The 12,240-nt window shown below is 43.9% G+C and overlaps 1 pseudogene; it reads left to right on the top strand.

The window, feature by feature from the left end:
* The first annotated feature begins 3,406 nt into the window (after positions 1–3,406).
* LOC139012952 (uncharacterized protein C2orf78-like) lies at positions 3,407–10,274 on the top strand (annotated as a pseudogene).
* The last annotated feature ends 1,966 nt before the right edge of the window (positions 10,275–12,240 follow it).

Raw genomic sequence — 12,240 nt, 5'->3', positions numbered from 1 at the left:
CCTAAACATTAACTTGAAGGGCAAGCTAGGGCCCCTGCATGATCCCAGGCAGCACATGCCGCCTTGTCTAAACACCACCATCAACTGAGCAAGCCCAAGAGAAAAATCCTGGGAAGCATCCACGCCCACTGGCAAGAGCAATAGGCACACTGGGTTGCAGGTGACCAGCCCCCTAACTGCAGTAGCTAAGGATTCCCATGGGGACACAGAAAAAGGAGGGACTGGTCTGGATTGCAGATATTTAGCTCATAGTGTTAGTCTCATATTACATAATAGTATCTGGAATTTGGCAATGCAGTGCAGGATTCCAAGAGGGAAAGACTTGAAAAAAATTTATAATTTTAAGCCATATTTCTTCACTGCAACACTTCTCACAATATCTTCTCAGGTAAGAATGCACCATCTTTGAAAAAACTCATCTCATAAGAAGAAATGTTGGCCTATAAAAGAAACACGTGTCTTTGGAGATTCCAACTATAGGAGCAATCTTCTTGTGTCCTCTCGGCCTCTTGGATCACATACTTCATACACAATGGAAGTCAAAAGCCCAAGGTAGATTGATACAGGCCCCCTAAAAGCTTATCATCAAGAGAAACTACTAGATCCATAGAATTCCTCCCCCAAGCCAGCTTAATCCATTGCTGGCATGGGGTAAAGTAGGTTTATAGTTGTGAGTATGGGAAACACAGACTTTATGTTTGTATGGTTATTTATACATGATTGTACTATTTTCTACACAGACAACTGTAAACCTACTATTGCCCCACCCTGTAGAAGACTGGGTTAGCAACTCAGCACTGTCTTCTCACAGTAACAAGAGGGTTAGTGAGAAAAGCACTCACCAGGGGAAGAACAACAGAGGCCCCCAGGCCACATTGGGCTGACTGTACACATCTGTTCCTTAAGCTTGTGTGCACAGCACACCTCACCACAACGTCCTTTTTCACAGACGCCTTTTTAAGTTTCTCCACAAAATCCATCAGGTCAAGCTAGTTCATGACGCTTCAAGATAAACTCATCAAGGGAAAAATATGCAATATGTCTTACCATGGTGGAATCTTTGAAAATAAGACTAGGGTGCTGCTGGGAATGCAGACTGGTACAGCCACTCTGAAAAACTCTAAAGAGTTTCCTCAACAAATTAAAAGATAGAACTTTCATTTGACCTAGTGATCCCACTTCTAGGAATATATCGTAAGAAACCAGAAACACCGGTCAGAAAGAATATATGCGACCCTATGTTCAAAGCAGCACAAATTAAAGTAGCTAAGATTTGGAAAACAGCCCAAGTCCCCATGAGCAGATGGGTGCATAAAACAGCAGTGGTATATTTACACAATGAAATAGTATGCGGCTGTAAATAAAAGAAAGAACTCTTACCATTTGCAAAGCATGGGTAGACCTGGAGAGTATTATGCGAAGCGAAATAAGCCAGAGAAAGACAAGTATGCCATAATCTCACTCATATGTGGAATCTAATGAACAAAATAAACTGATGAGCAAAGTACACTTAAAGACATAGAAGCATGGAACAGATTGACAGATTTCAGAGGGAAGGTGGGGGTGTGGGTGTGGGTGTGGGTGTGATGAACTGCGGACTTGTATGCATGTTTGCATAGCCCATGGACCCAGAAAATGGAGTGGTGAAGGTAGAAGGGGGGATGGCAGGGGTAGGGTGGGTGGACGGGTTTAATGGGGGGGAAAACAAAATAGAAAATAAAAGGGACATCTCTAATACAATAATACATATGAATAAATAAATAAAAAGTATGACTAGGAAGAAAACAAATGAACAAAACCAGAGCATTGACACACAGCACAAAGACAATCTCTGTTCTGCAAACACACCACTGATTTCTATAATTGAGCTAATATGACATGAAAGAAAATGAAAATGTATTTAAGATTATAATCTCTAGTGAGCAAAATTCCTTGCATTTGCTGCACTAGATAAGTTGTGTATACATGTACATTGTCTGTTCTCTTAATACAAAATGAGACCAAAATGTGTCAACGTATTTTTCACAGAACCTAAAATATCCACATGAATGTCTTCTGTCCTGTACAATTTCACTTTGCCTGTCACCTAGTCTCCAGAAATGTCCTTGTCTTTCTCTAACTAGTCTCCTGGTCACTTTTGCCTGGCTTTGCACCCTAGCATGGCAGACAGAGAATCCTAGAGGCCCAAAGTTCTACAGCGACTGTTTGCAAAGGGGGAGGAGACTGCAGTAACTGCCACACTGGATACACTTTATGAGAGAAGGAAAAGGGAAAACATCGTGAAGGCCTCTCACATATGATAGGGCAGGATGGCAGGATGCCTACATGGCCCAAGGAACCTGAGCGAGCAAATTATGGGCAGAAGAAGTGCAACCAAAGGCTGGAAGAGGAAAGGTTTGCAGTCAGCTGACTCCTAGCCCTTTGGTATTGGCTTGTAATGGACAGAGTCCATTGGGGGAAGCATCAGACACTACAAAGAAGACCCTGCTGATGGAATTGGATAGGAAGTAACATCCATGAGTGTCAGAATGCAAGGTCAAAGCTTGTCTACAATCAATGCCTACAATGAAGACGGAGGAAAAATGGGAGTGGTAGGAGATGCAAGTCAACCTAGCTTGGCCCAGCCCAACTCTGACAAGGTAGGATTCAAGGAGAAGAAACTACAAGGGAAGAGCCTTGGACCGCATCATTCTGCACAAAATACACTCAAGAAACTTCATTTTACTGTTCAACCAACTGACAGAAAGAGCTCCTTAATCCATTCCTTTTCTCCTCAAAAGCCACAGTAAATTCACTAATGAGATGGACTGGTATGATTTCAGAACAACTGTAAGTGTGCAACCTAGATGCCCCTTTCCATTCTCTCTAAGGATATTAGCAAAATAGATAATGATAAACATGTTATACAATACAATATGGAGAATATAAGTAACTAGCAGTTAATTGTATTCATGAATGTCTGTAACAGACTGAGATTACTTCCCTAACATAAGAGCCCGGGGAAAGTGAGACTATCACAGCTGTATTGTCATCTAGCCCATGTGTCCTGAGAGCTCAGCCATTTAGGTGTTGGTTTAGCTCCCCTACAGCTCCCGCTATCCAATCCTGTCTTCTTGGGAACCTGACCTCCCGATTGGCTCTCTCATCCCTTTAAACTGCCTGCTTTGTGACATCATTCTCCCACCAAACCTACCACCACCTGGTAGAATCTTGGGGTGCCCATGGAGTTGTCTGTAAATAAATTTGGATTATCGCAACTGACCAGTGACCAGTAACTGCTGACCAGTGACCAGTGGCCAGTATGACCAATGACTTTCGTACTGGACACATGTGCTCTTTGGCTTCAGTCACGGAGAAATCGTCATTCCTTGCATCTACAGTTGTTATCTGCTCTTCTTCTCTGACCATGTCAGGTAAGGAAAGAACCTTTTTGAAGTTTTTCATTAGATTGTTATTTATACCTAAATTTAGCAATAGTGTCAAAAGAGCACAGAGTAATTTGGGGAAATATGATATAGAAGTCTGCAGACCTAATTTCAGTTTAGATTTTGACATCTACTAGCAATGTGACTTTGGACAAGTCATTGGATCTCGCACAAAATATGTCTTTTCCTCATCTGCTACATTCGGATGTTAGATGGTTGTGGACTCTACTCCCTTCCTTTTCTAATATGGAGTTTTAAAGAACACTCCAGTTGACAATGAAATCAAGACTTCTTGAGAGTGTTTCCACAGCAATAGAAAGATAACCTAAGTCATGTAGAAAACTAGCAATACATGTATAGATATAGATATAGATATAGATATAGATATAGATATAGATATAGATATAGATATAGGTATGGATATGGATATGGATATAGATATAGATATAGATATAGATATAGATATAGATATAGATATACATATAGATATAGATATACATATAGATATAGATAGATATATATGATGTGTCATGTGTAATGGTCTCCAACCTTCAAGGTTTCAACTTTAGTATTTTAAATTGAGTGCCGTTTCAAAAGTAATGTTCATGTGGTTTGGAGTTTTCTATCCAAAGTAGGATAACAGAGAAAATAGGGAAAGAGAATGGGGAGTACTGGGCTATAGGAAGGCAAGTGTTTCAATGTAAAAAAATTAGAACTGCTTTCATCAGCACAGGCCAACAGCAACCAAGAGGGAGGGAAAAACACAAGCAGGAAGGAGGGGGAAGTATAAAAATGAACAAGGAGAACATGAAAGAGCTCATGAGAACAAAAAGAGCAGTTTGGAATGGAATATTGGAGGGAACCAAAGAATATAAATGAAAGCAGAAAGAGCAGAGGCTGAAATCAGCTCGGACTAGGGAAAAGTAATGTGGCTCTCAGCAAATGCTTACATTGATAGAATAGAAAAGAAAGTAAGGCTGGAGTAGGGTCCCACTATCCACCCCAGTATATCAAAACAATCCTCTTCAGTTGCCCGTTTTTTTATTGCCTCTCTGAACACACATGGCTGTGACAGTTTGCAATATAAACATTTAAAAATGCATTTCAGAAATGATGTTTCTTATATACAAGAAACTAAGAAAGGTGACTCTCTAGGGCCGTGGTCGGCACCCTGCTGCTCGCGAGCCACATGTGGCTCTTGGCCCCTTGAGTGTGGCTCTTCTTAAGCCTTAGGAGTACCCTAACTAAGTTAATAACAATGTACCTACCTTTACAGTTTAAGTTTAAAAAATTTGGCTCTCAAAAGAAATTTCAATCGTGGTACTGTTGATATTTGGATCTGCTGACTAATGAGTTTACTGACCATTGCTTTCGGGCATTGGAAATAACAGAATTTTCAGTGTTTCAATTCATTCTGATTTTTAAACTATGACAATGTTTTGTCTAGTAAAAAAAAAGTAAGACTTTAAAAGAAAGATATGTCCTAAATGGAATCAGAAAGAATACACCCTTTGTGTGATTAGTATGTTCAACGTCAAAGATGCTCTTCACCTTCAAAGTTATTTTCTTCCTCACGCAGAGAGCACACTGATACACAGCCATTGCCTCACTTCAGGTCATAGCTACTTAAGGAAAATAAGAGAGCATCAAGTCCCGCATCTCTAATTTCACATTTCTCAAAAATAGTTTTTTGTTTATTCTCTTGGGGATTCCTAAATGAATGTGTGTGTTTTTTAATGGAAAACCTATTGATGATGGCTTTAAGACTTTGGGTACGACCCCTCTCCTGGATGTTGAAGATGGTGATAATCTAGGTGTTAGGATAAATATAAAATCCTTCATGATACATTTCAACTGTTGTTTTCTCTTTGTTATAAGGTTATATTAATTGAAATATATATATCTAATACACTAAGTATTTATTACTTACTGGGGAAGAGTCAGAGAAACATGAATGAATACAATAATGGAATTCCTTTACATTTACTTTGTTCTCTGCTTTAAACTAGTATTTACTGAAATATTGGTCTGCATATATAGGAGGCACGTATACATCAACAGTGATTGCAGTGTGCTGCTTGTTATGCAGTTTTTACTGATATATCTCCTCTGTCCATACGTACTCGCTAAGAACTGACTCAAAATCACCTCTTGTGGGTTGTTTCTGGTTAACAGTATTCACTAAAATAGAATAGGCAATATGTACTTTTATGATACGGCATGTATGAAACAAAACTTCATTTTGTAGTAAATTTATTAGGGTCTGATGTTAGCTACGTGCCTCACTTCTTGAGAAACTCATTCTCAGATAGTCATTTTGAGGTAGGATCAGAAATCAGGCATGAAGACAGTAAGAAAGACCCTTTAAGTTGACCAACTGCATTGAGCTTCAATGAGAATGATAGGAAGAGCATGTGAAGGGCACAGGCAAAATGAGACGCTGAAGATTGTCATGACAACAGATGTACTGTCTTCTCCTGGACAAACGAACATGTGCATCAGAAGTTCTATTACTCTTAGATGTTGGCAGTGTAATGTGCAGAGCTCTGGCAAGGAAGTCGGGATGCTTAGGTTATGGAAGCAGGTACTAATATTAACATCGGGAGAGAACGGAGCCATATTTTCTTCAGTCATGAAATGAGAATGTTAGAACAGGGATTCTCAAAGGACTCCTGGTTCTAAAATGCTTTAATTCTAGGAAAGAGCATAGAAATCAATACTACTGCAGGTTCAAGGGCGAGATAGGTCAGGGAGTGGTTGCTTCTAGCCTAGAGAACAATGTATGAAGCACACCACTTGGGTCTTGTGGACATTTTTACTCAAGATTTTATACTATACATAAAAGCCTAAGCGACTGAATGACCAAATGACTGAATGAGCAGTTGAACCGCAGCTATGACACACACTGACACCAGGGACAAACGCTCAACGCAGGAGCTACCACCCTGATGGTCAGTGTGCTCCCACAGTGGGAGCACCGCTCAGCTGACCCATGGTCACCAGACACCTGGGCTCATGACTGGAGATAGCAGCTGCAGCAGAAGGAGCCTCTCCCACCTCTGCGGCAGTGCTACCACTACCAAGCTGGAGCTGCTCAGCGCCTGGCCCTGGCTCAGGCTCCTCCCGTCCACCTGCTGCTTCCCGCAATACCACATCCCTCGGGCCAAAACCAGCAGTCCAATAGCCCCCCAGGGGTCCCGGATTGTGAGAGGGCACAGGCAGGCTGAGGGACCACACCAGTACATGATATATATTTTTTATTGATTTCAGAGAGGAAGGGGGAGGGAGAGAGAGAGATGGACCCATCAACGATGAGAGAGAATCATTGATTGGCTGCCTTCTGCAGGCCCATTACTGGGGAATTGAGCCCCCAACCTGGGTTTGCGCCCTTGACTGGAATTGAACCCAGACTCGCAAGCCAATGCTCTATCCACTGAACCTAAACAGCTAAGGCTGAAAGCAACAATCTTAAAATAATGATGATTTTCACACATGTTGCTTATCAATCTCTTTGACTTTTTTCATCACCCTCTTGGTCCCTACAGAGAATTCCCAAAATCCACCTTTCCTTGGAATTTCAACCTCCCTGCAACGCTCTCTTCCTGTGGAGAGCAATGCAGGAAGTGTCTGCAATTTCTACAGTGTTTCTGCTCCAGCCAACAGTTCACCATGGCTCCTGCCGTCAGCCTCTGGCACCACTTTCCAACCTCTCATGGCTGGTGCCTACTTTTACCAACATTCTAGCACAACCATGTTGTCTGGAGTTCCTGGCCAGAGCCCAATCTCCATTCCAGCTGCTTCCAATCCTAAAGTTTTTGAGTGAGCTCTTACAGGAGACACTGAAAAGAAGTCATCATCACTCAGAAACTTCACTGTGACTGTCATTGACCAGGACACAACTGTCTCCTCTATGTCTCTGGCGTCCCAGTGTGACAAAACCTCAGATGCCTACAATATGGACCCTCAGTATCCATCACTTTCTGTCAACCTTGTTCAGGGGGCACCAATTCAGGGACAGGGACTGTCACATCCCTACCAGGTGGGAAATCATGTGTGTTACTACAATCAAGGCACAATGGACCCTCTGCTCTCTGGAGACGGTGGTCCCTACCTGCAGTCCTATGGCTCTGTGTCTTACACAGAGAGCAGGGCCTCTGCCCCTCACCCAGGGATGGTCTTGGTGGTAAAAGAGACTCAGTCCACAAACATGATACCACCAGCCTCCACTTCTGGAATCTGCTACTCTGTGCCTCCTCAACCCATCACAAAGACAGGTTTTCAAGGTGAGTACAAACAGAAACAAGGAAGGGGAATAAGGTCAGCATTCAAACCTGGGGTCAATCTGCAGCTGGGAAGTGGTGAGTCCTCAGACAGGTAGAATGTAAGTCCTGTGACTTTAACCACTACCACCCTCAGTCAATGCCCTCCATTGTCAGACTTCTTATGAGGACACCTGACAGAGGTGGGAAGGTGGGAAACTAACAGCCATGGATGCTACATGTAGGAGAACTCCAAGAGCATACCAAGGGACACCACACTTCCCACTGTCCTACCTGATGAGTCCTCCTGTACTATAATACTGCAATAAACTCCCTTGATTTATTGTTTTAGTCTCTTTCTAAGGCCTTTCAGTACATTATTGTGATAGTGCCCATTTAACTTTCCATCACTTCCTTAGTTGACACCTGGATTTAGGATCATGTGTTCCAACATCTTGTCCAAAGCAAACAGGCTATTATCTCCACTTGCTTATAGGCTTCATCAGGAAGAGCTCCATTCCCAGTCTTAGTCCTTGGTGTGAAGTGTTTTTATTCACTCAGGAAAGTAGAGAGAATTACAAGGGTTCCATATGAGAATGGGAAACGTTTTTCAGAAATCACTTGTTTTTCATTTGATTTATAACAACCCTGTGAAATGCAAAGAAAATCCAGGGACTGACCGACTTCCCCTTGATTCCATTGTAGTGATGGAGACTTCCCTGGGGATGGAGACTTCCTTGGCATTGCAACTTCCAGGCCAAATATTTTATTTACCACCTGCTCCAGAATTCCCCAAGGCCAGCAGTAACAGACATACCCAGGTAGTTGAGAGTTATCCACCACCTCAGAGTGGGGACATTTCAATGTCACCCATAGTCCAGAATCCTATTAACCTCCTGGCACTGCCGCCAGCTCCAAGCCAGGAACAGAAAGAGAATAAGAATGTGGAGAATATTAAAACCAAGCTTTCCAAGCACGGGAATGGGTACCAGATCCCAACAGAAAACGAGGCTCCTCCACTGCTCCCTTTCGAAGGGCCTGACCTTCCACAGGTGCTGGCCTGCATTGGTCCCCTTGGCCAAGAGGAGCAGCCTGGTTGTGACAACCCTGCTTTGGGAAAGAATAGCCTGAGACTTAAGGACCAAGGGACACTTGAAAATGGGACTGAATCTAATGACAGTTTGGCAGACATCGACACACTGGTGAAGGGTATTCACCTTCCACAGGTCTTAAGTTCCATGGATGACCTTGATCAGCCCCAAAGACCCAAGGTGATCAAAACCAAAGACACCAGGGGCCTCAAGTTGCACGAAGTGCAGAAAAAGTCAAGTGTCAGAAAGACTCTCTCTGATCAAGGCAGCAAGATCAAACATAAAGCCTCTGAGCCTATGAGTGATGCTCCCAAGGCCAAGATCAAGCCCGAGAGCCCAGATTGTGTGTTTGTGGAAGAAGTGGTTCCTTGCAATGCTGCAGCTGGTGGTAGGGCTCCTTCGAACATGGCCAAGCATTCTAACAGCAAACCTCAGAAAGCTGCAGCCAGCAGGACCAGCAATACTAAGAGCCATGGGCAGGAAAACACCAAAAGAAACCAAGAAAATTACTCCAAGAGAGCTGAGGAGAGGAAGCAGTCAGGGAACAAAGTCAAGGCCGAGGAGAAGCCAGCCATTCCCAAGAGGAAGAGGAAGAAAAGTCATCCTGAGCTGCCACAAGAGGCCATCAAAAAGCCTCGCAGCGGCCTCGGTGTGCACATGCTGGAGTCTGTGCAGGTTTTCCATGCACTGGGCAAGAAGAGGGATGAGAAAGCTGACCTGTTTTCCTCGCGGGCCCTGGGAAACTCAAGCAACCCGAAAGGCCCCCAGCCACGCCCAGATACCAAACCATGGCTGGTTATGCCCTGTGAGGGCAAAGGTCCTGTGAAAACTCGAGTCAAATCCCAAAAACCACATGGAAGTGCTGACAAAGGGTCTCCACCTCCATCCCAGGACAAGCTGCCTTCTCCGGGAAGGTCAAGTTGGTGCCATTGCTTTTTCCAACCATGGACAAGCCTCAAGTTCGACCTGTTCCTCGCAGGCCACAGTCTCTGGCATCACGTCGGCCTGCTGTGACCAACCCTGCCAAGCCTGCTGCAGTCACTGCATCCCTGCCAACTCCTGTATCTTTGACAGGGCCTGTCAAATCAGCTCAGCCAATATCATCCAACTCAGCTGGACCACGTTTGACCAACCGCGACTGCCCTCGTGTCCCGCAGCCTCCTGCTTCTAGGCCTGGGCCCTACAAAACATCATCTTGTGCTTCTTTCCAGCGGGAGCCTGTTCACTCGGCTGTGAGCCAGCCCCGGACCCCGCTCAAGCCTCACAACCACTATCTACTCCAGGATTTCGCCCTCCAACCAATTCCATGGAGGAAATCTGAGGTTCTGGGGCCAGTCATGTCAACACCCATCACAAAGGAGCAGAGGCCAGATCGAGAGGCCATGAAGAGGAAGGCTCAACTAGAGCGTGAGAATGCTGCCAAATTGGGGACAAGGCAGCATTTCATTGAGAGGGAAAAAGAAATGGACATTTCTCTCTACTATGGCTATGTGATGTAGGAGATGCTGGGAGTGCTGGTGCCATTTGGGGACCTGCTGTTTTTCGATAGATAGATAGATCATAAATAGATAGATAGGTCATAGATAGATAGATAGATAGATAGATAGATAGATAGATAGGAATGTCTCAATCTTGGTATATTCTGTAACTTAAAAAAACTGAATAAATATTGTAAATTAGCATTTAATAATAAAGAAGTATTTGGAGTTTTGAGATGCTCTTAACTGTGCTCTTTCTTTGGTGGGTATGAGGATCAAAAGCTGCATGATAAGGAAAGAATTGGAAGTTGGATCGGTGAATGAGGGTCAAGGGGTAAGCACTGTGGGAAGAAAGGAACTTGGGCCATGGACAGAAAGGCCAAAAACGGGGAGAGATTATGGATTTATAAAGAGAAGCAGGATCTGAGATTAGTGTTAAAAGAGGAAAATTGGAATAGACTTGAGAGGGCAGAAGCTGAGTCTATGTTGACTAGGAGAAATGTAAGAAGTTCCTTGGGAAGTGGGCCTTATGTCTCATGACCACTAGATAAGTATTTCAGAAAACAGATTCAGGACACATTTCCTATGGGATTGGGTTGCCTTACGCATATATGAATGTAGTGGGGAAAGTGAGAACAAATGAGGGGAATCTACCAGATGAGTGGCAAGGGCTTGCAGTTATCCTGGAGCAGATGATAACAGGGGCCTACAGAAGTGATTGTCTGCAGTAGGAGGCCCACCCAGGACAGGACATTGACTCCACACCTATCCCCAGGCCCATGAATACACTACTTCAGTTAACCTTCACAACATGCAAGGCCAGTATCCCTGTGTCACTTGACCCGAGAGGTTCAGTAATGGGCTGAGGTCACACTGCATGCAGTAGAGTCAAGCCTCTATTTGAGGCCTATCTCTGAAGGCTTCCGTGGCCATAGGTCGCCAACCTGGCTTTCAGAACACAGCATCCACAGGTTACTGGTGCGTGAGATCCAACATCCGGTGAAGCCTAAACCTTAACTTGAAGGGCAAGCTAGGGCACCTGCATGATCCCAGGCAGCACATGCTGCCTTGTCTAAACACCACCATCAACTGAGCAAAGCCCAAGAGAAAAATCCTGGGAAGCATCCACGCCCACTGGCAAGAGCAATAGGCACACTGGGTTGCAGGTGACGAGCCCCCTAACTGCATTAGCTAAGGATTCCCATGGGGAGACAGAAAAAGGAGGGACTGGTCTGGATTGCAGATATTTAGCTCATAGTGTTAGTCTCATATTACATAATAGTATCAGGAATTTGGCAATGCAATGCAGGATTCCAAGAGGGAAAGACTTGAAGAAATTTATAATTTTAAGCCATATCTCTACACTGCAACACTTCTCACAATTTCTTCTCAGGAAAGAATGCACCATCTTTGAAAAAACTCATCTCATAAGAGGAAATGTTGGCCTATGAGTGAAATATGTGTCTTCGCAGATTCCATCTATAGGAGCTATCTTCTTGTGGCCTCTTGGCCTCTTGGATCACACATTTCATACACAATGGAAGTTAAAAGCCCAAGGATGATTGATCCAGGCACCCTAAAAGCTTACCATCAAGGGAAAATACTAGATCCTTAGACTTCCTCCCCCAAGCCAGCATAATACATAGAGCATGGAGCAGAGTAGGTTTATAGTTGTGAGTATGGGAAACACAGACTTTATGTTTGTATGGTTATTTATACATGATTGTACTCTTTTCTACACACACAACTATAAACCTACTATTGCCCCACCCTGTAGAAGACTGGGTTAGCCACTCAGCACTGTCTTCTCACAGTAACAAGAGGGTTAGTGAGAAATGCACTCACCAGGCGAAGGAACACAGAGGTACCCTGGCCACGGCCACGTCGGGCTGACTGTACACATCTGTTCCTTAAGCTTGTGTGCACAGCACACCTCACCACAACGTCCTTTTTCACAGGCCCCTTTTTTAGTTTCTCCACAAAATCC

This window comes from Myotis yumanensis, unplaced genomic scaffold (assembly GCF_028538775.1).
Source record: "Myotis yumanensis isolate MYYU_CA2020_CCGP unplaced genomic scaffold, mMyoYum1.0.hap1 SCAF_6, whole genome shotgun sequence".
Lineage (NCBI taxonomy): Eukaryota > Metazoa > Chordata > Mammalia > Chiroptera > Vespertilionidae > Myotis > Myotis yumanensis.
This window is presented reverse-complemented; position numbering and strand designations above follow the sequence as displayed.